At 46.4% G+C, this 20,697-nt stretch overlaps 2 protein-coding genes across 3 annotated transcripts in view; one reads left to right on the top strand and one right to left on the bottom strand.

Annotated features, from left to right (window-relative positions):
• MCF2L2 (MCF.2 cell line derived transforming sequence-like 2) overlaps positions 1-20,697 on the bottom strand; it is a 293,975-nt gene that overhangs the window by 88,963 nt on the left and 184,315 nt on the right. The window lies entirely within an intron of this gene.
• B3GNT5 (UDP-GlcNAc:betaGal beta-1,3-N-acetylglucosaminyltransferase 5) overlaps positions 13,750-20,697 on the top strand; it is a 35,992-nt gene continuing 29,044 nt past the window's right edge. The window contains exon 1 of one of the 2 annotated variants that reach the window (XM_039488978.1): positions 13,750-13,895. The gene's annotated coding sequence lies outside the window, so the exon portion shown is untranslated. The remainder of the gene's footprint in view (positions 13,896-20,697) is intronic. The other variant, XM_039488979.1, reaches the window with a different exon arrangement.

Raw genomic sequence — 20,697 nt, 5'->3', positions numbered from 1 at the left:
AAGCGCCAGTGTGGTCAAAGCCCCAGCGCTGGGAGCGCTGTACGTTATTCCCCACAGGGAGGTGGAGTACGGACAGCGCTGGGAGAGCTCTCTCCCAGCGCTGGCGCTTTGACTACACTTAGCGCTTCAAAGCGCTGCCGCGGCAGCGCTTTGAAGTACAAGTGTAGCCAAAGCCTCAAAGAAAAATGTCTTTTTGCTCAAAGCAGAATAAGATCTTCCCCCAACGTTGTAATCAATTGCCCTGTTGAATGAATGAGGTGTGACTGAGGAAGGTGTGGAAGGCAGCACCTCCAGACAGCTGCAACCCTTGGAGAGGGGATGGGAGCCAGACCAGATCAGTAGAACAGGTCAGCCACTGACTCCTCGCTTGCCTCCTCAGCGCCCCCCCAACTTGCCTACTCAGTCCCCGCCACTGCCTGCCCGCCCGCTCACCTCCTCAGCCCCCAACCCCCCCAGCCAGCTCACCTCCTCACCCCCCGCCACTGCCGGCCAGCCTCTTCAGCCCCCCTCCCTCACCCACCGCTTGCCTACTCACCCCCCGCGGGCTGCACAGTGAGTCCACCTACTCACCCCCCGCGGGCTGCACAGTGAGCCCACCTACTCACCCCCCGCGGGCTGCACAGTGAGCCCACCTACTCACCCCCCGCGGGCTGCACAGTGAGCCCACGCAGACCGCATGTTGTGCAGGCCTAAGTAGATGGTTCCACTGTGCCTGAGGAGTGGCGTTGTCAATCACAGTCTTCATCCCAGAGCTTTAGGCAATCTTTTAGATACCCTGGGCCAAGGCCATTGAGTGCCCTGAAGATAAGGACCAAATCGTTGAACTTAACTCAATAATCTCTAGGAGTCCAAAAGTGTAATTTACATGTCACAAAGGGTGTAGCAGCAGGAAAAATAACTAATAATAGGAGGTGCAAAGTTGTACCTTGAAGTAGGCAGAGTGCTCACTTTACTTTAACGGATTCCTTCTTCTTGGCATGTAAATTACAGCAGCTTAGTTGATTGGGGAAATGTGTATTGGGAAAGGAAGGAAGCCACAGATAATTTTGCAATTTAAGAGTGTGGAGGAAGTCCGAGAGGCTGAAGAGGAGGATAGCACCGCAGGGCTAAATATGAGGGCTTAGAGAAGTGGGCAGGATGGGAGGAGGAGAGAGAGGGGGGCCTTGGGGCTACAAATGTTAGGGGTGCCTGATTTGGCTGAAAGCCAACAGTAATATTAAACCTTGCACTATATTATTGATAGCAATACACATTTATAATATTATTGCTAAATAATTATAATTTGAAGTGTCTTCTCTATACTCATTTCAAAGTCTTCTTTCTCTGCTAACAAAACTGTTTTCCTTGACAGAAAGACAGACACACACAGACAAACAAACACAAGACAGACAACACACACACAACACAACAGGACAGACAGGGCTTTGGTTCAAGTTACTGGTTTGTACAGTCACTGGTTGGTTTAATGAATCCTGCACAAGTTTGCATATGCTATGTCTGAGACAGGGGGGCATGTGTGCATGGTGAGGTATCAGGGTAAGTTAGGTGGTAGGGGGTGGGAGGGGGCAGGGTGGTGGCTGGGTTGGGGATGCTGGGGAAGGTGGTTGGAGCTGATGCTGGGTACTGCTGGGGAAGCTGGGGAAAGGTGGGCAGGCACAAGATTGGCAGGGAGGGGACGGGTGACTCTATAGACTCGTGTAGTGCTCAGTTCTCTCTGTGGCATGGTGGGACTCTTTCCTCTTGGCCACTGCATTTCTCTTGGCCTCCTGCTTTCTTTCTCTAGCTTTTCTGCTTTTTCTCTCTTCTTTCTCTCGAGTTTCTTTTTCCAGTTTTTCCTTCAAAGAACAGTTCTTTTTGTGCTCTTTTTGCTCTTTTTCTTTTTTTTTCTCATTTTTTCTCTCTCTTTTTCTCAAATTTTGAAGCCTACACAGTCAAGGTCACTGTACACACAGAAATGACAACATTTAACACGGGCAGCAAATGACAACATTATTTAACTGAGCATCTCACTTGCAAGTTCTCACTTGAATTCTTACACTCAGGGAGCATTCTCTGACAAAAAAAAAAAAACTAGGTTTATACCAAATGGGAAAACACAGAGAGGGGCTTGAGGAGGAGTGAAGATGGGGCTCTGGGGAGAGGGGGCTGCTAGATGTTGAGAGTGAAGATGGATGAGGAGGGGTGATATCTCCTCTCATCTCTCTAATCTCCTCTCTCCTCTTTTTTCAAGGACTAATCCTGAAGATGTTTTAACAGGGGGAATCACTGGAAGAGCCGGGGAGCGTTGAGTCACTAGCGGGACCCTGACCCTATGCGGCGTGCCTGTCCCAGAAATGGTGTGGCGGGGGGCGAAAGAGTGGCGTAGGACCCCACAACACAGCGACTCTGGAGGACAGTGGCTCTGACAATAAACCCTGGCAGGCATATTGCCCACGCCTGATGAAAGCTTTTGCTGAGATAACTTGAAGTGAATTGACACGATAAGATAGACAGATTCACGCGGCTATTCCACATCCTACATGCACATTCATCCATAATAACCTCCTCTCCAGAAACATTTCCCCCCCCCAAAATAAAAGCCGCATCTCCACCCTCCTCTTCTGCCGCTGCTTCCCTGCGCTCTGGCTGCTGCGTTGCCTGGGTTGCTGCTGCCCCTCCTGGCTGGACTGCCTGGCTGCATGCCTCCAGGAATTCCCCATCCCTCCCCCATCCTGCAGTTTCTTCTTTCCCCCGCTCCCTCCAGCCTCCTCCCTCCTCTCTCTCCAGTCCTCTCTCCTGTCCCCTGCCTACTCCCAGTTCACGTTGGGATTGTGGGGTCTGCATGGTCATGTTGGTCCAGTGTCCATCGGCGTAAAGGCGGCGGGGGCGGATCGGATGCCTTTCTCTCGGCTTTGCAGCTGCGCACCGCAGCTCTTTAACTTTCACCCTGCATTGTAGTGCGTCCGCCTGATGGCAGCGCAGCATGTCCCAGATATCTGCAAAGATATATCGTAATTCCCGGCCGGAGCGCGCAGCTGCTGAACAACAGACGCCACCCAAACACAAACACTGTCCTGGTCCTGCCTGTGCTCCATGCTGGCCTGCTTGCTGCTGGGGAGGTTTGTGGCCTGTGTTACCTGTAACCTGTAACTGATTAACTGATTGCATGCACACCTGGCAACAGGAAAACAGGACAGGAGATTTAAATTTATTTAAAGGGCATTTAAAGGCGTCCTGAGGCAAGAGCAGTAGAGTGCAAACTGATGTGCAGAGTGGCTGAACAGGAATTCTGGGATAGCCCTTATTCCCTGGAGGGACAGGTAAGCGCTGGTGGAGTGTCCAGCAGCTGCTGGTGTCTGCAGCTGCCAGCGCTGCACTCAAACCCGGATGGGTTTTCAGCCAGCGCTGCAACCAGGGAGTTGCAGCGCTGGTTGTGCCCTGCAAGTGTGGACGGGGTGTTAATTGCAGCGCTGGAAAGCCTCCACCAGCGCTGCAACTTGTAAGTGTAGCCAAGCCCTTAGACACATAACTTGCTGACATATAGTTTAGGCTACCTTTCACATCACCTGAATTTAGCCCGCAGAATTTAGCAGCAAGCTTAGATAAAGAGGAAAAGACATTGTTTGCCAGGGCTGCAAAGTTATAAGAGGAGTGAAGATTTCTTAAACTTTGAAGATTACTTGAATCAAGCCACCCACTCTACAAAGTTAAGGTCCACCATGGATCTGGAAGAATAAGACCACCACAAGGGCCAGGAAGCCTGACTTATCAGGCTCAGAGGGAGTGACAGATCTAATACAAAACTTGTCTACACTAGACTTTTATGCGACATCTCCAATCATTGTCCTACCAGAAGTGCAGCTCGGGGGAGTAGCAGAGGGAGGACTCAGGCAGTCACTGGCATTTTTACCTTTTATTTAGATAGCATGAGATTAAAAACACCTGTACAAACATTATATATATATATATATATATATATATATATATAGTTATAGAAACACCTATATAAACTACTCTAGTTTACCAAACACAGCTGTCAGCAGTGGAGCTGCATCAGAGAGATTTCATCATAATTTGTGCAGACACAGATAGTGTGCCTAAGCTATGGCCAGCAGAGAAAGGGTTGCTGATGATCTATGTGTGTGTGTTCGTGTGTGTGTGTTCAAGCCTGAAAGCTTCTCTCTTTTACCAACAGATGCTGGCCCAATTAAAAAAAAATTACCTCACCCACCTTGTCTCTCTAATAGCCAGGGACCAACACGGCTACAATAACACTGCATATTTATTGGGGAGATAGAGTTAAAACCTTAGTGAAATCTAGTGTGGTCTGCTGGCTGGGTGAAGTACACTTTACTGGAGAACAGTATTATAATTGAAATATTTGATGTGTGAAATAGAGTGGATGAGTCTCTGAAAAGAAAATGCAGTGTTATAATCATGAGGTGGCTCATCTCTTCCCAGCCCAACCTGGTATGTCCCTGGTTATTGAGTAGCTCCTTAAATCAAGGAACTGAATTCAATAGTGAGCTTCATAACGATGCGCTTTATTGATCATCATGTGTGGATGGGACATCCCACACCCCAGGCAGCATATCCCCTACATACTGTGTACTTGGTGAGGTCTCAAATGCCTCTGACCTGTAAACCAAACATTTCAGGGACATAGATTAAAACAAACTTCTTTTATTGTGATCATAGTCTCTCGGTGTGACTTCCACAAACAAACAGATTGATTCTCTGATGTTTGCATGGCAAGCTGCATTCCACAGTGTGCAAGGACTGACCTGGCTACGGCACATTTGTACTAAAGATGGGCTGAGGAATTTCTGAAGTGTTTTAAAATAACCCTGTTGTCCAGTAGAAAACGGGTACCAGAGTTAACAGCGGAAGTGACAGCTTGTTCTGGATATCGTGATTGGGTAAGATGGTCTGAATAAGAAATATCATGTATCGTGAGACCGTCAGTGTCATCCATTGTTCAGACTGCAAACTTTTTTGGGTAACGATTTTGTTGCCTTATAAGCATCTAGTACATTCCAGGTGCTACCACAATACCAATAAATGAATACTACTACTACTACTACTACTACTATCTCCTCTGTGAATGGAAATTCACCCTCCCAATTGCCCAGAACTTCTTGAAAATGTCAGTAAGAATGCAGTCCCATTTTGTTATTGTACACCCATCTCTATCTCTATCTGCCTCCAGATCTCTCAAACTTGCAGCACATACTTCACTTCAAAGGTTTTCCTAACCCATTAAGCTGTAATTAGAGTTGGGAATGCTGGAGTCAATCTGCCTGGCAAGAAAGCTTATCTGAAAACAAAACAAAACAAACAAACAAATCTGTATCAAAGCTTGCAGGTTTAGGAGAGATTATGGAGAGCAGGCAATGGTTTCAATATACTATATTTGGTTGTGCCTTTCAAAGTCTCTCCTGCTGGCTGGTCATTGACAAAAGAAGATAGATCTTCAGGTCAAACAACAAAGCACATAGTGCTCTTTTTCCATTAGATCTCTACTCCAAGGCTTTATTCTCAACCAGCTGGATTTTCACAGGACGGGACCGTAGATAGAAAAACAGGACTTTTAAGCCTCAACCCAAAAGCTTCTATCTCCAACATTCAATCATCCCTTTCCCAAAGAAAAATCACCTTAAATCTAACCAGATTCAAATCAGTATTATATCACAGTGTAATTCTCATCGCCCCAGATTCTCCTCCCAGATTTGCATGCCGGGAGGGGGGAAGGGGAGACAGGACACCTACGCAGGGACCTCACTTCTTCCAGGTAGAAGTGGGGGCTCAGCTATCTCTGCCTCAAGCCTAGCCTCTCTCTCCTACAATACAAAGTTAGTAGTGAACACTGTGGTGACTATCACAAGTATTGGACCATAATGCTTTCATTGGTCCCTTGCACTAAATACACCTTTTTTGGCACTGGTCCAGGCCTAAGTTTAGCAGTTCCCAGAACTAAGGTCAGTGCAACTTTGCAATTGCTGATTCAGAACAGAAATATGACATAACTGTCTCAGTTTTAAAACAGACCTTTTCTTCTACCCGCTCCACCCCCCTAGAGAATTCTGTCCAATTCAGTCATTCCAGCACTCAAAGTTCAGAAATAATACTTAGCCATTTCCATATTGAGTTATATGAAGCCTCTCAAACCATCTTGAGTGGTAGATCGGTGTTATGAAAGATGGACCTGATCTAAAATCCATTCATTTGAGCACCTCTGAATTTAGAGGAAGTTCCATTTTAAATCCAGATCCAAATTTTGCAGCTAGCCCCTATCACTACACTTAAGAGTAAAAGTACGACTAAAGATGAACCTGACCAAAAATCCTGGATCTCAACACTCCAGGGGTTTGACTCTGGATATAAACAAACTCCAGGCCCCTCTCTGTTATCTCCATTTAATACATGGGGAAGAATAGAGAGCTTTTGTGAATTGCCTGAGGACACACAATAAGAAAACGGGAGAGGTGAGAATAGTACACAGAAATCCTGTGTCTCCCAGAACTTATTTTGAAAAGCAGTAATTATGGTGATGGCAGGACATGCCACCATCGGGTGCTGAGCTTTTCCCTTGCCCGATAACACTTCTTTAAAATGCTCCAGTCTGAGTCATTATTCAATAGTAATGGAATGTATTGGACTGAACTAATGATGTGATTGAAATTTATCAACAGAGGTGATCCTAAAACTCCCCAAATACAAACTATACACACATATGTACGTACAAACAAAGATACAACCTTCATTACAGGAGTTGCTATGCTCAAAATAAATTGATTCACAAGCCAGAATGGTGGCCCATTGGCAGCATGTTGAAAAGCCAAGTTCAGAGCCTAGATGAGATCTTGCCAATAGGCGCTATGACTGGAGTAAAAGCAGCATATTCAGAGGCAGGTAAGCCACAAACCTCTTCAGTAGCAATCTGTGATGCATGGCTAGAAAGGGTTAAGCATCCTGCAAAATAAATAACCCTCAAAAGATGTGGGGAGATAATGTTTGTGTTTTTGTGAATTTACATATGTATGAGTAGGGTGGACAATGTAATCAACAGTCCCTGTCTAGGCTGTATTCTGATCATTCAGCGGTCAAAAGAAAATCTGATCATTTAAATGAATTGTAAACATGGGATATCTCAGTAGTCATCTCTCTTTGAAATGTACTGTGAATGGTGGAGGAACAAGCAAATGGCCTTGTGTTAATTCATATAGCTAAGTACTGGTGATGGAACTCCTTCAAAGTCATCCTAATTACCTTTTGCTCCCTGAGGAACTCCAACTTGTCAAAAGACATGAAATTGTATAAAAGATCCATGGGTCCTGATTCTATCATCTCAGATCTGCTTAGACTTCATCAGGGGAAGTTTGAGTCACAAGACTGAGGTCTCAGTTATGCTGGTATGCCCTGAATATGATATTTGGACATTGGACTATAACCTATGAACTGAATTCTAAAGGAACTCTTTGCAACTACAAAGCTCACCATCTCTGCTATGAATCTGAACCTCAATGGACTGAACTCATGTCTGTATGTATATTGATCTTTTAACCATACTCTCTTTTGTTTTGAATAAATTTAAGTTTAGTTAATAAGAACTGGCTGTAGCGTGTATTTGGGTAAGATCTGAAACATTCATTAACCTAGGAGGTAATGTGTCCGATCCTTTGGGATTGGTAGAACCTTTTCTTTCCTATGATGAAATACGATTTTCAGAAATCATCATATTTGACTTAGGTACCTGGATGGAGGCCTGAGGCTGGATCACTGTTGTTTGGACTTTCTGCGTAACCAGTGAGGCAATAAAGAAGCTGTTTTATGCTGGTTTGGTAAATCTAAGTCAGGGGTCTCAAACTCAAATGACCCGAGGCCTTTGCCAGGCCTAGTGCATCCCCACCCCCCCATTCCCCCATCCCCCCCCCCCCCCCCCCCCCCCCCCCCCTCCCCCCCCCCAGCAGGGCTGGCTCCGCCCCTCTCTGTCTCAGGCAGCAAGGGCAGGTGAAGGGGCAGGGAAGGGGGCAGCCCAGTGGCTGGCAAAGGGGAGCAGCAGAGGAGTGAGAGAGGTGCGGAGCCCAGCTGGCATAGCAGAGGAGGAGAGTGAGCGGGGGGGGGGGGCCCGGGGGGGGGTGGGGGGGCGGGGGGGGGAGGGGAGTGGGGGGAGGTGTTGGGTGGGGGGGAGGGGGGGGGGGAAGGGGGGAGGGAGAAAACAGAGGGGGCGAGGGGGGGGAGGGGGGCGGGGGGGGGGCGGGGAGGGGAGAGCCAGAGGGGGGAGACAGGGGGGCCCAGGGCCACAGGGGGAGCAGGGGGGGCGGGGGGCGGGGGCCCCTCCGGGGGCCCGGGGCGCCCGCCCCGCCCCAGACCGCCCGGGGCCCTCCGGGCGGGGGGCGCGGGGGGTCCGGGGGGGGGCGGGGGGGGGGGGGGCGGCCGGCGCGCCGCTTAAGACCGGCCGGCCGGCCCGGGCCGCGCGCCCACCCTCCGCCGGGTCCGGCCCCCCCCCCCACCGGTCCCCCCCGCCCCGGCCCCCCGCCCCCCCACCCCCCGGCCCCCCCCCCCCCCCCCCCGCCCACCGCGCCCCCCCCCGCCCCCCCCCCCCCCCCCGCCCGGGGGGCCGCCCGCCCCCCCGCCCCCCCCCCCCCCGCGGGGCCGCGCGCCCGGCCCGGCCCCCCCCTGCCCCCCCCCCCCCCCTCCCCGCCCGGCCCGGCGCGGCTCGGGCGAAGCTGCCGCTTCAGGCCCGGGGGAGGGGGGGGGGCGGGCGGGCGGAGCGCCCAGCGGAGGCCCCCCCCGCCCCTCCCCCCGCGGGGCGGGGAGGCGGGCGTTGCCCCTCCCCAGCTCCCGCCCCCGCCCCCCACGCGGGGGAGAGCGCGGGGCGGGCGCTGGAGGCTTCGGCGGATGCGCTGAGGAGGCAGGAGAGGGGGGGGGCGGGGCGAGGCTTCTCTTAGGGGGGGGGGGGGGCCCCCGGGCAAATTGCCCTTTGCCCCCGGGCGGGGGGGGGGGAGCTCCGCGGGCCGCAGGGAAGAGCTCCGCATGTTTAAGACCCCTGATCTAAGTACACCTCTACCCCAATATAATCCTGTCCTCGGGAGCCAAAAAATCTTACTGCGTTATAGGTGAAACTGTGTTATATTGAACTTGCTTTGATCTGCCGGTGTGCGCAGCGCCCTCCCCCCCCCCCCCCCCGGAGCTCTGCTTTACCGTGTTATATCCGAATTCATGTTATATCAGGTCGCGTTATATCGGGGTAGAGGTGTATATGAATATCCACCAGCTTTATGGGGATTGTCTGCCCCATTCTTTGCAGTTCACTCCAACTGAGTGACCATAGCTGGCTCCCACTAGGACCCCAATCACAGAACCCTTGCAGGAAAATCATGGCAGTGCTGATGGCCCCCTGGAAGACCTTGCAATCAATACAAAAAATGAATGTGACCTCCACTTTCCCTGTCCTCCTTCAAAAATCTTTCACTGCACATTTGAATAGCGCAGTGGATGCTCTATTTAAAATATATTTTCCATGGCATATACACCCTGAATCATTCAATGTATTAAGTTCTCAAAACTGGAAGTGTGTCTAGTTGCTAGAATTAGTTTTGGTCCTAGGCCCTGGGTCACACTAGAGAATGGTGTCGAACTTCGCAAATTCAAATTCACGCGAATGAATAGCGTAGGAATGGCGAACGAACTACACCTACTTCGAATTGGCGGAACCCGCCGCCTCCTCCGCTCGACTCGTCGCTCTCTGCCACTCTCAGCGCCAGCGAGTGGTGGAGACCCGAGTTTTCGAGCGCTTCGTCGAACTATACTATCGCGATCAGAGCAGCGAGTTCGAACTCCGAAAAAAAAATCTCACCGCCCGACACCGCGTAAGTGTAGACTAGCCCCTAGTTTCAGGTCTGACGTCTTTGTATTTTTACTTCCTTTCTTATTGCGGAAGCATTACAGGATGAAATGTCAACATTCTGGACCTTCTTCCAGACACATTTCAAAAGTTCTGTCTGTCTTGGGAAAACTCAGTCTGCCTGAATCATCAACTTTTTGCTTGTCAAGCTGACTCTGGGGGAAAAAAGGGCTGTACATAAAAGTAATGAATGTTGATGACTTCATACTAAGGCCCTGAGGGAAGCTGCATGCCAGATATACCTGACTTGTCACTGAGAGTGTAAAAAGCTAATCATGAAAAGAGTGAGCTTTAAGAAGTGCCTTTGACAGCACATTCATATAGTTAATTTCATTTTCCCGTGCACCATTTACTTATTCAGTTTATCCCCTTGCTGAAAATAATAAACATAAACAGGGGAATAGAAAACACCTTATAAACATGTTTTAAAATAAATTAACAAAAAAATCAAGACCTAAAATACAAAGGTTGCTCTGTCAGGAACTGAGATTTTAAAAAAGGAGTCATTTTCAAAATATTCCAGTTGACCATTTCCCTTTTGATTTAAAAAAATAATAATAATAATAAATCTGTAGAACAACCTAGTTTACCATTAGTTGTTGGCATCGGTTCGGACAAGGGAGACAATGCTTAAAAAAAAATCACTGGACTCCTTTGTCATTAGAAAAGGGGAAATTTGGGGGAATAGAGAGGAATAGAGACACAAATATGAAAATTTAGGCCACCCCAGTTCTAACCATTTCAAATTGGGAATTAAACTAAATATTAGTTTTGGGAAGTTGTTGCTTCATAATTAAGTCAGCAAGTTTGTCAAAATAGGTCAGTGAATTAGTTATGTGCCTTTTGTAAAATGACACCAAAAACACTCCATTTTTTTCATTTCAATGTTGTCATCATATGAGTACTTCCAGACCACTACTCTGACCAACTCAATTCCCCTGTCATAATCATCATATATGAACTGCAAAAAATACAGTTGGACGAAGTCCAGAAATACACAAATTTAGGTTACTACATTAACTTGGTCACATTGCACACACACAGTTCCAGAGCTTCAGGCCCATTAAATTGCTTTGCTACCCTCATGGTGCAAAACCAATCTTAACAGTGGCTTTGCCAGACAGTGGAGGATTTCCCGCTTTGTTAGTGATGTAGGGCTGCTGCAGTGACTTTTACATTCTTCTCTCCCAGACTTGGGTGTAGGGAGCCTTATTATGCAGTTTTCAGAGTATTAGCCGTGTTAGTCTGTATTCGCAAAAAAAACCACAGGAGTACTTGTGGCACCTTAGAGACTAACAAAGTTATTTGAGCATAAGCTTTCGTGGGCTACAGCCCACTTAATCCGGTGAATTTGTTAGTCTCTAAGGTGCCACAAGTACTCCTGTTCTTATTATGCAGTGTTGGAGTTGGGATTGCAAGTAGCAATTAGAAATGAGTCACACGGTTTTCACAGTTGAAAATTCCAGTTTGCTGTTTTAATTTATTCTCAGTTTACCTATTTAAATGGAAGGTGAAAATAGGACAAATTGGTGTCCCTAGTGAAGAAACTACTGATCTGAGGCTCTTCAGAAATCTATCACCAAGAAGTACCACTTTCCACAGTGAAAGGAAACAGCGGAGGTGATAGACCAAACCTATGAATCCGATAGCCCATTAAGGAAGATAAATGAAAACTGAGACTTGTTTTTAATCTTAGATAACCAAACCTATGAACTCTGGCAGAAATCTCAAAAAAATAAATTGTGGGGGGGTAGAGGGATAGGAAAAATGTATTTTAAATTATTTATAGATTTTTCCCTATTACTGTTATTTAAACATCACTTGGGTAGCATGGTAAAATTACACAGCGCTCTACAAATAAGTTCCCTGGCAGAGAGAGTTAGCCATTGCAAAGAATCACATTTTGTATTGCTACAGGATCAGACAGAACTAAAAAGTGCCTGGGAAGGAGAATACAAGGCCCTAGTAATATTAAGAAACACAGCAGAAATTAAAAAAAAAAAAAAACAAAAAAAAACAAGTGAAAGGTCCTTTAGGCCTTTAAAGATTTCCCCCAATAAAATCCACCAAAGGAAAGCAACATAATTCAGGAGGCTGGAAAAGGAGTTCCCACCCTGGTTCTGCCCGTACCTTGCTGTGTGTCCTTGGCATGACAATTCACATCCCAAGTTGGCTCCATTTCACTATTTGTAACATGAAGATATCACTTATTTCACAGATGTGTTGTTGAGATTAATCTGTTAATGATTGTAAAGGTATATGAGCACTAAGGATTATTATGATCAGTATGAAATTCTTTATTAAGTTGCTGACGTGGTCAGATATCGGTCACATTCAATATCATAGTCACGTGAAAAAAATAAAGATAGGCTCACATCATAAGCCTGTGCTCTTATATCTTGGCATTTAATAGCACATCTCCAATTGCCACATCTATTTCCTTTTAGCAGCACCTGGCACAGTGTTATAGAGACAATTTAACTTCATCCTACTGAGTTATTTCCCCTATGTATTTTTCCTTTGTGAGAAAATTTGGGTCAGATCTTGTAGTGCCTTTTTTAAAAAACAAAAATCACTCTTATGGCTTTATTCAAAAAAATCACATCTGAAACATTTACATGTATTTCTCTTTCTTTAAACCAATTATTCCAAATCAATCATTGCCTGAGATTGATTGAACTTTGACCTACAAGAATTAAAAGCGATACCCTCAGGTCAATTTAAATTGTGGGGCGGGTCAATTTCAAAAGTGCTTGGCACCTACTGTTACCAGCAGCCGGCACCTTTGAAAATGATGCTCAGAAAAGATCAATAGAAATATTTCCACGGGTTTTTAAAAATCAGTTTTAAAACAGTTTTTCTAAACACTCCTCTCCCTCGAATTTCCAACCCAAACATTGCAACAACATGCTGGTGCACAAATGCTAGAATTAGGCCTTGGCTACACTGGGGCTTTACAGCGCTGCAACTTTCTCGCTCAGGGGTGTGAAAAAACACACCCCTGAGCGCATCAAGTTACAGCACTGCAAAGCACCAGTGTAAACACTGCCCCAGTGCTGAGAATGCAGCGCAGCTCCCAGCGCTGTAAGCTAATCCCCACGGGGAGGTGGAGTACCTGCAGCGCTGGGAGAGCTCTCTCCCAGCGCTGGCGCTGCGACCACACTCGCACTTTAAAGCGCTGCCGCGAGAGCGCTCCCGCAGCAGCGCTGTACGGCTGCAAGTGTAGCCATACCCTTAGTTAAACTGGTTTCCTCATCTAATAAGAGAAAAGCGATAAGAAACCAGCCCCACCAATGGCAAGTTAAGGAATCTGATTGTCTTACCAAGTCTTACCACATAACTGATCTAATTTATGGTCACTTACACAAGGAAAGCCAATTTCCCCATGTTTTTAAACTTTGAAAGGGAACATTTTATCTTTTAGAGTTCTTTCCTGCTTGCTAGTTTTGTTAAAGAGCATAAGGGAAGGGTGTGGGAATAATTTGTATAGTGGGGGTGCTGAAAGCCATTCAACCAAATCATAAACCCTGTATATAATGGAAATCACTTCAAGCCAAGGAGTGTGGCAGCACCCCTAATTCCAGCACCTCTGTAAGGGGTGAAATACCTTTATTGCCTCTACTGAAAAGTACTTTCAGAAAGCACCAGGATTACCAAACAGGAGACTCCCAGCCTTGCAAACACTCACGGCTCTGTGAGAAGAGCGAAGGGGTTCGAGTAACGCCACAGGAGCCACAGCTCCATTCAGGAAACCGCAATATTTTTGCAGAAAGAGATACTGACATCTAAATTCCTGAGGCTTGCGTTCTGGAGCAGCTGATTCTGATTGGCTAACGACCTCACTGCTCCTATATGCTGGATCTGTGCGAAGTAAACGAACCAGATTAGCTGTGGATGGTTAAGAGGGCAGGGAGCACGGGGTTTTCCTCTTCGGTTTTATTTCTATTTGATCGGGAAGGGAAAGCTAATATCCAGCTTTGCTGATTGAAGGCAGCTGACTCTGTGGTGGGTAAGTGTCTTTTTCTCTCTCTATAAAGTTTGCTTGGTTTATGAACGTGATTTTATTGTTCAAAAGACCGCCTAGAAAATATTCCGCCTTTGTTTAAAGCGAGCACTGTTTTAAAACGCTGTCTCGTGGGGAAACCAGTATCTGAAACTAACCTGAACGTGCGCTTTCAACACTTACTTTTGGGGGGACGAGGGTGTTTTCCTCTGGTCTAGGCTCATGTTAGAATCGAACAGTTCTACAACTTTTTTGTTCTAGGTGTTTCGTTTTAAAACTCTTCCCGTTCTTAACTTCGCAGAGGATATCTGGTTTTTTTTTAAAGCGTGCACTTTCCACACTTTAAACACGTTCCACTCGAGTTACTGGGCTCAGATTAGAGTGAATCGATTCGAACTTTATTTGGTATAGACTTCTGAAGTAGAGATGTAACGTACTAGAAGTTAGCTGTTCCGACTGAGCTATTTCTCTTCATTGGTGATCATCTAAACCTCCTTCTAAAACAAAAATCTGTCTATGGACCCTTGTGGATTTTTTTTTTCTTCCATGGTGGGAAAACTTGTGAAACAAGCCATTCAAAGTGGCGGTAGAATAGGAAAGTCCCTTCCATCCCCACCCCATAATCTTTCTCAGCCTCCTAGCTCTTCTGATTATTTCTGCTGCTACAAACTTCAGCTGCTGCCTTCCTGCGTCTACCCAGTGAAACAAGCAAATCCGGCTCAGAGAGTTTCTTTGCTGCTAGGTGTATTGCAAAATATAACCTCACATCTGAGCACCGCTGAAATCCTCCCAGTAAACAGCAACAGTGTAACTCCTACATAGAGACAGTTGTATTCCTTGAATCTTTAGAAACGTGCCTTTTTCCCGCTTAGAGGGGTGGACAAAAGAATCCTGTCTCTCAATTGTAGATCAAAGTAAAGCATTAAAGTAGAATTGGAATAAAGCTAAGGAAATTTTTTGTCATTGCATGTGGACGGACACCTGATTTTCAGTCTGAATACAGGTTTCCATTGTGTGTCGGGGACGTATCTGTTCCCTAGCTGAGAGGGAGGGCGTTCCCACAGTAACCTCCTTTGTTTCTTCCAGCAACAAAAAAGGGACACTGCTGGCTGGCCATGTGGTTGCAATTTGCTAGGCGCCGCTGCAGTCTCTACTGCTCCCTGCCGATGCTGAGCACACATTTGGAGCTAGCTCAGCAGTAGGTTTGGCTACCACATCAGTGGGTGCTTTGCTACCTTGACTGCGGATCTTCCACCGGATGAAACTAGTGTGGTTGCTACAGAGCTACTCTAAAAGCCCGTAGAACTTAATAGAGTGATCTATTTTCTAGAGGGGGGTTTTCCTACCATCCCATATAACTCTAGAGCAGTGATACTCTTTCAAATTTTGTAGGACTTTTCCAGTAGGGTGGAGCAGAGGAGGCTGAACGAAACTCAGCGGCAGCTTTAGCCAGAGTTGCAAGGACTGGAACTTTAAGTGAGAGAGAGAGAGCGTGTGTGTAATAAAACTTGTTCAGAAGCTCTGGACAAGGCTTGGAGTTCATGGCTTCAGATTAGGGGTGGGGGAATTTGTGTGTCACGTTCTGGGGGATGTGGATCAGAAAGTGTGGCGGGGTGGCACAGTTTTCCACTAGTTTTGAATTCCTGCAGCCCTGTTTGGTCTGGGCTAATAGAAAATGGTGGAAGTTGTGGAGAATCTTAAATCCTAATCTGCGTTGGGTCTTTGTGGTTGGAACTGCGGGAAGGCTGCTTGCAATTCCTTGGGGATTTGAACCAGTCAGTGTTTCATACAGCTTTCCCCTCTGCTCAGTGAAATCCTGACTGAAATGGCTGGCAGGGGTCGAGTGAGGGCAGGGCGGCTGTGAAAGAAAGGGGTGCCCCACGAAGCTGTGGAAGGCCTTGCTTTGTTCTCGGGGCTGCAGCGAAAGGAGTGCAGGCAGGCTGTGGGACAGGAGTTTTTGGAGAGTCTCATCTCTTGCCCATCCCAGGGGGATGGAGAGCAGAGTTGGGTTTCCTTGTGATCATATGGTTAGTGAGCTAGGAAAGTAGTCAATTTAAACTCCCTAGGCCTGATTCTCTGCAGGGTTGCATTTCATGGAGTTGATTTAGACCTGTGCAAAGTGGTTGTAAAAAGCCACTATTCTGAGTTAGCCACACACAGCAGTGGAGGATTGGGACCAGTGAGCTTTCTGCCCCTAATGGGCTTTTTCCATGTGCAGGAACATTAGTTTTGTGACTACAATACCCTTTATGTCCGATGATGCAGTCCCTCATAGTAGCAGTGTGTGTAAGTGCCCAAATCCATTGCAATTACTGGGGGTGGGGAGGGGAGTTTCTTCTGTCCTATCATCTCTAATGTGTTGTTTTTCACCACGCTCCCACCCCCACCAATCTTTTTGTTTTTCTCTTTGCAGTTGGAAAGGGTCATCCTAGAAAATGAAGGCGTGAACGTCTAAAATTCAAAATTATTCACTCCTGTGGTTTTTTTTAAATTGCATAGAAATGCTAGCGCATAAATGAGAACAAAAGACAGCTTAAACCTTGCTGATGTGACAGGATGGGTAGCATGGTTTCACACCTGATGCAGTGAGTACAGAAAAATCTCAAAAGTTCATCACTGGTGTCTGGCTGGAGACAAGTTTGCTGCGTGGCTGGACTGATTTCAGTGTGAAGTTTGGAGGTGTTTCTGCTATTAAAAAATATTAGTTGCAAAGACCCTGTTGAAGACAACAATGATGGTGGCTAGACAAGTGAACAAAAATAAATTAAATAAAAAAACCTTTGCAGCCATAACTTTTTCAGTGGTTGTACCTACTGCTTAGTAAGGTAGAAAATCTAATTTGGAGCCTCTTTTAGTGGAACAGAGATGTGACTTAATAGTGCTGTCTTAAATTGCTGTAGAAATGTTTTAGTTAGAAGCAAGATGTTTCGTGCTAAAGGCTGCCCACTGTGGTAGTCAGGACACACTACCTGAGCCTGGCCAAACTGGACTAATGACTACTGAAAAAACTCAGAACAGTAATTACCCAAAGACTGGGGAGGAGTATGTGGAAACTCCTGAATTCTAGTGTCTGAAATACTGTAAACACTGGGCTACTGCATCTATTGTTTGTTTCTACAGCAACCGAAACAAGTTAAGTTCTTTACATATGAAAACAAGTGCCATCCATGCACTACAGAACTTGCAATCTAAATACTAATCTTAACTGAGGGCCTCATCTGACACCTATCAAACTGGATGTTTTTGACAACATTGAGCTTTTTCTTAAAACCTCCCACTGTTCCCTTGTTCCTGGGGTGGCCAAAACTACTGCTTCTGTTGATGGTCATGCAGGTGGAACTGATGCACTGGAGCGGCAAAGAAAAGGTAAGTGTAGCAAGGCTTTGGTATCCCTGAGGCCTTGTGTACACTTTACAGCCCTGCAACTTTCTCGCTCGGGGGTATGAAAAAACACCCCCCTGAGCCCTGCAAGTTTCAGCGCTGTAAAGTGGCAGTGTAGACGGTGCACCAGCGCTGGGAGCCATCTCGTGGGGGTGGCTTTTTTTATACAGCACTGGGAGAGCTGCGACTACACAGCCACATTAAAGCGCTTTAATGTTGCTAGTGAAGACACACCCTGAGTATCTTACTATCTGTAGCCTGCATAATTGTAGTGTCTCTCCAGTAGCTATGAATAATCCCATGGAGGACTCTTGAATGAGACACCTCGAACTGAACTCTGTATTCAATGGGGAGTCAGTGCAGAAAATATAGATTGGGTGGTGGAGATGTGTTCACTAAGCAAATGGGCTGCCGCATCTTGTACCACGTGTGTGGCTTTGCTCTGCGTTACTATAACAAAGTCCAGTGCTCATATGAGGACACAGATCACTGTGGCCACATCTGTGTCTGCCAGGATGGGGGTGTAATTTTTTGGTTGCGTGCAGATGGAAGTGAGTGCCCAAATCGCAGCGGAAGAGTCCTAAAACAGCGGTTCCCAAACCTTGTCCTTGCATGACCCCATTTTCAGATGAATTACTTCCTGTGATCCCACGCCACATGGAGATGCTATTTTACTTTACAGAATGGCTTCCTTAGCACAGCATGACCTTGCACCCCTATGGTGCTACATGAAGATCACCATTGGTAAAATGGCATCTTCCATACTCTGGATTGCCGCAGCCCCATCCGCTGAGGAAGTGACCCCATTTGGGGTTGCAACTCAGTGTGGGAACTGCTTTCCTAGAGGATTCCAATGCTGCAGATTGACCTAATGGCCTGAGGACACTTTCCCTCATGTGGGTAATGTTCTAGAAAAGGCAGATTTTGAGAAGCACTCCCCTTTTACCTGCATCACCTCAGGCTTCCCATCGTATCTATATTTTTAGACCTATTATGTGGCATAATATTCAAATGTGTTGTGGAGCATGAATGCTACTCCTGTCTGTCAACTTTGCCAGGTCAGGCTTGGCTGGCTAGTGGGTCCTTCAGATACTGACTTCTTTACGAAAACTTGGACAAAGCATGATTGTTCTTGTGAAATTGCCAGGGATGCTAAAACATGCTCTTGAAAACATTCAGGGATGTGTGGTCCACCTTCCAAGTCCAATCAGTCACTCTGTGCTCAGCATAGCTCCCGCCATCTTTAACACTGGGTCCTGTTTTGCTGAGGCTGTGGTAGAGGGAGATGTCCCTTCACCAGTGGCATCTTTAACTTTCCCAGGGATGCCTGGGATATGGCAGAAGAGATCTAAATCAAACTACTGCACTGCCTTAATTTTTTTTTAAGACACTTACTCAATTTGAGACTTCAGTCTGAAAACACTGTCTCCCCACATGTTCTGTTCAGTTCACTTCTTCTGTTGTCAGATAGCCTCACCTGTGCAACATCTTGTGAAAACTACCATAAATTATCTTAAAAAACATAAGGTCCCCTGTTACTTGCGTTACTCTTCTTATTTGCTTAAGAACTGCCAATTATCCCACAGTTAATCAAGGGAAGATTTTCTCCCCCCCGACCCCAAGGTAAAAATTGCTGTCCTCATCAGATAATGTTTTTACTAGACTCCTGCACTGGTGCCTACATATTACAATGGTGGGTGCGGTATTTATACTTCTACAAACTAGACTAAGGGAATATGCAGAAATGAATTTTTCATCAGATTACTGATTCATAGGGGAGTGACTAACTTCCCAATGTCTGTATAGCTGCCTTAGTGTTAAGACTTGTCACCTGGTCTCAACTAAATTATATATACTTGAATACATCATTGTTTGATGTTAAATTTAATTTGCCAACCTGACTCTCTCATAATGCACATCTGTTCTCATTTAATCCTCCTCCCCTTCCTGCTGCCTGTCTCCCTCATGCCTTTCCCTTCCCCCATTCTGTATCCTCTGTTCTCTCATCCTTGTCCCTTTCTCCCCTGCGGCTTATATTTAGTGCCCGCTTCCCTGCTGTGTCTCTGCCAACTTCCCTTTTCCATTCAAATCCTTCCTTTAATATATTTCTTTCACTAAACCTTCCCATAGTGATTCCCCTCCCCCATCCTAAAGAGGTGCCAATATCAACCCATTATGTAGCTAATTGTATTTTCTGTCTGACTTGGATTCAGAACTGCCAGTTTGTTCAGCTCCATATAAACCTGAAGGGAGCCGTAGCTCTTAGTCCAAAGAGCTCACAATCTGTCTCTAATGCATGTAGCCACAAAAATACTGTCTGTCTTTCTCCTTCGGTATCACTCCACTTAGCAGATCTCTAATGTAGTAATGGGAATCTAAATGCTGTGACAGAATAAGCATGATGCAGAAGGAGATCTAGGAGGTTATTAATTTACACAGTTACAAGCTGTTTCACTGTGTTAGTGAAGATTACGAAGTCTCCCGTTATTTGTGTATGTGTATAAAAATAGTGTGTGTTTGACTCTCCTTGCCTTGTTGTGTTAGGAAAGTTCTAAGGGCCTCTCTGTAATTAGTTGAATTTCTCGAACTGAGCCTAAAACATACTGTACAATGAACTGCTTTATAGGGCACCACCAAGCAATAAACAGCTTGCTGCTTATTAGAAATAATGGGAATACTGTGGCAAGCTGGAGACTATGAGAGGACCAAACCAGGAATTGCAGAATGATGCCTTGAGACCCCATTTCCACAACATGCTCAGCCTCAGGCAGCGGTCACTCTTCTGTCTTGGCTGCTCTGTCCTGGGCCTGTTCTATTCTTGTTCCTAGTATCTCAGTACTACCTAGAAGTAGATGAGTGACCTTTTTGTTTTTAATATTCTGTCTACCTGTCTTGCAGAAAGGACTGGGTGAAATGGGGAAGCTTGCAGCAAATGGGGGGTGTATTAAGGGAATTTATCCCACCCAACCTGCAGGTGGGCTGCAAGAAAGCCCCTGCAAAGCTGCTATTCTACTTTATAGGCTGGAATACTCTCTGCAACTCCTCCTCCTTACCCCTTGTGAGGTAGGTCCGGTCCACTAGGTCACAAAACCTGTGACACCTGCCCCATGGAACCCTCTCCATTCTGGCCTATTTGAGATAAGCATAGAGACCACATTAGATGTGGAGTCCCCTCTGCACAGCTACTCAACCTGTACATTCTACAGGGGACTCAAGTGGTGTGAAGGGCCTTGTCTGAAAGTCATTTACATGAGAAGCAAAGAAGTCTGAGGAATTTCTGAACTAAATGGGCCAACAGGCTTCTGCTGCTCTGCAGAGATTTGGCTGGTCGCATGGTGTTGACTCTCCTTGATACCAGCTGCCGCTGCAAGTGTCTGGGCACTTCACTGCAGTAAAGAGCTTAGGGTCCTGTAGAAACAGCTGGAAA

The sequence above is a fragment of the Mauremys reevesii genome, linkage group 9, assembly GCF_016161935.1.
Source record: "Mauremys reevesii isolate NIE-2019 linkage group 9, ASM1616193v1, whole genome shotgun sequence".
NCBI classification, from domain to species: domain Eukaryota; kingdom Metazoa; phylum Chordata; order Testudines; family Geoemydidae; genus Mauremys; species Mauremys reevesii.
The sequence above is the reverse complement of the archived record's forward strand: the minus strand, read 5'-3'. Positions and strand labels throughout refer to the sequence as shown.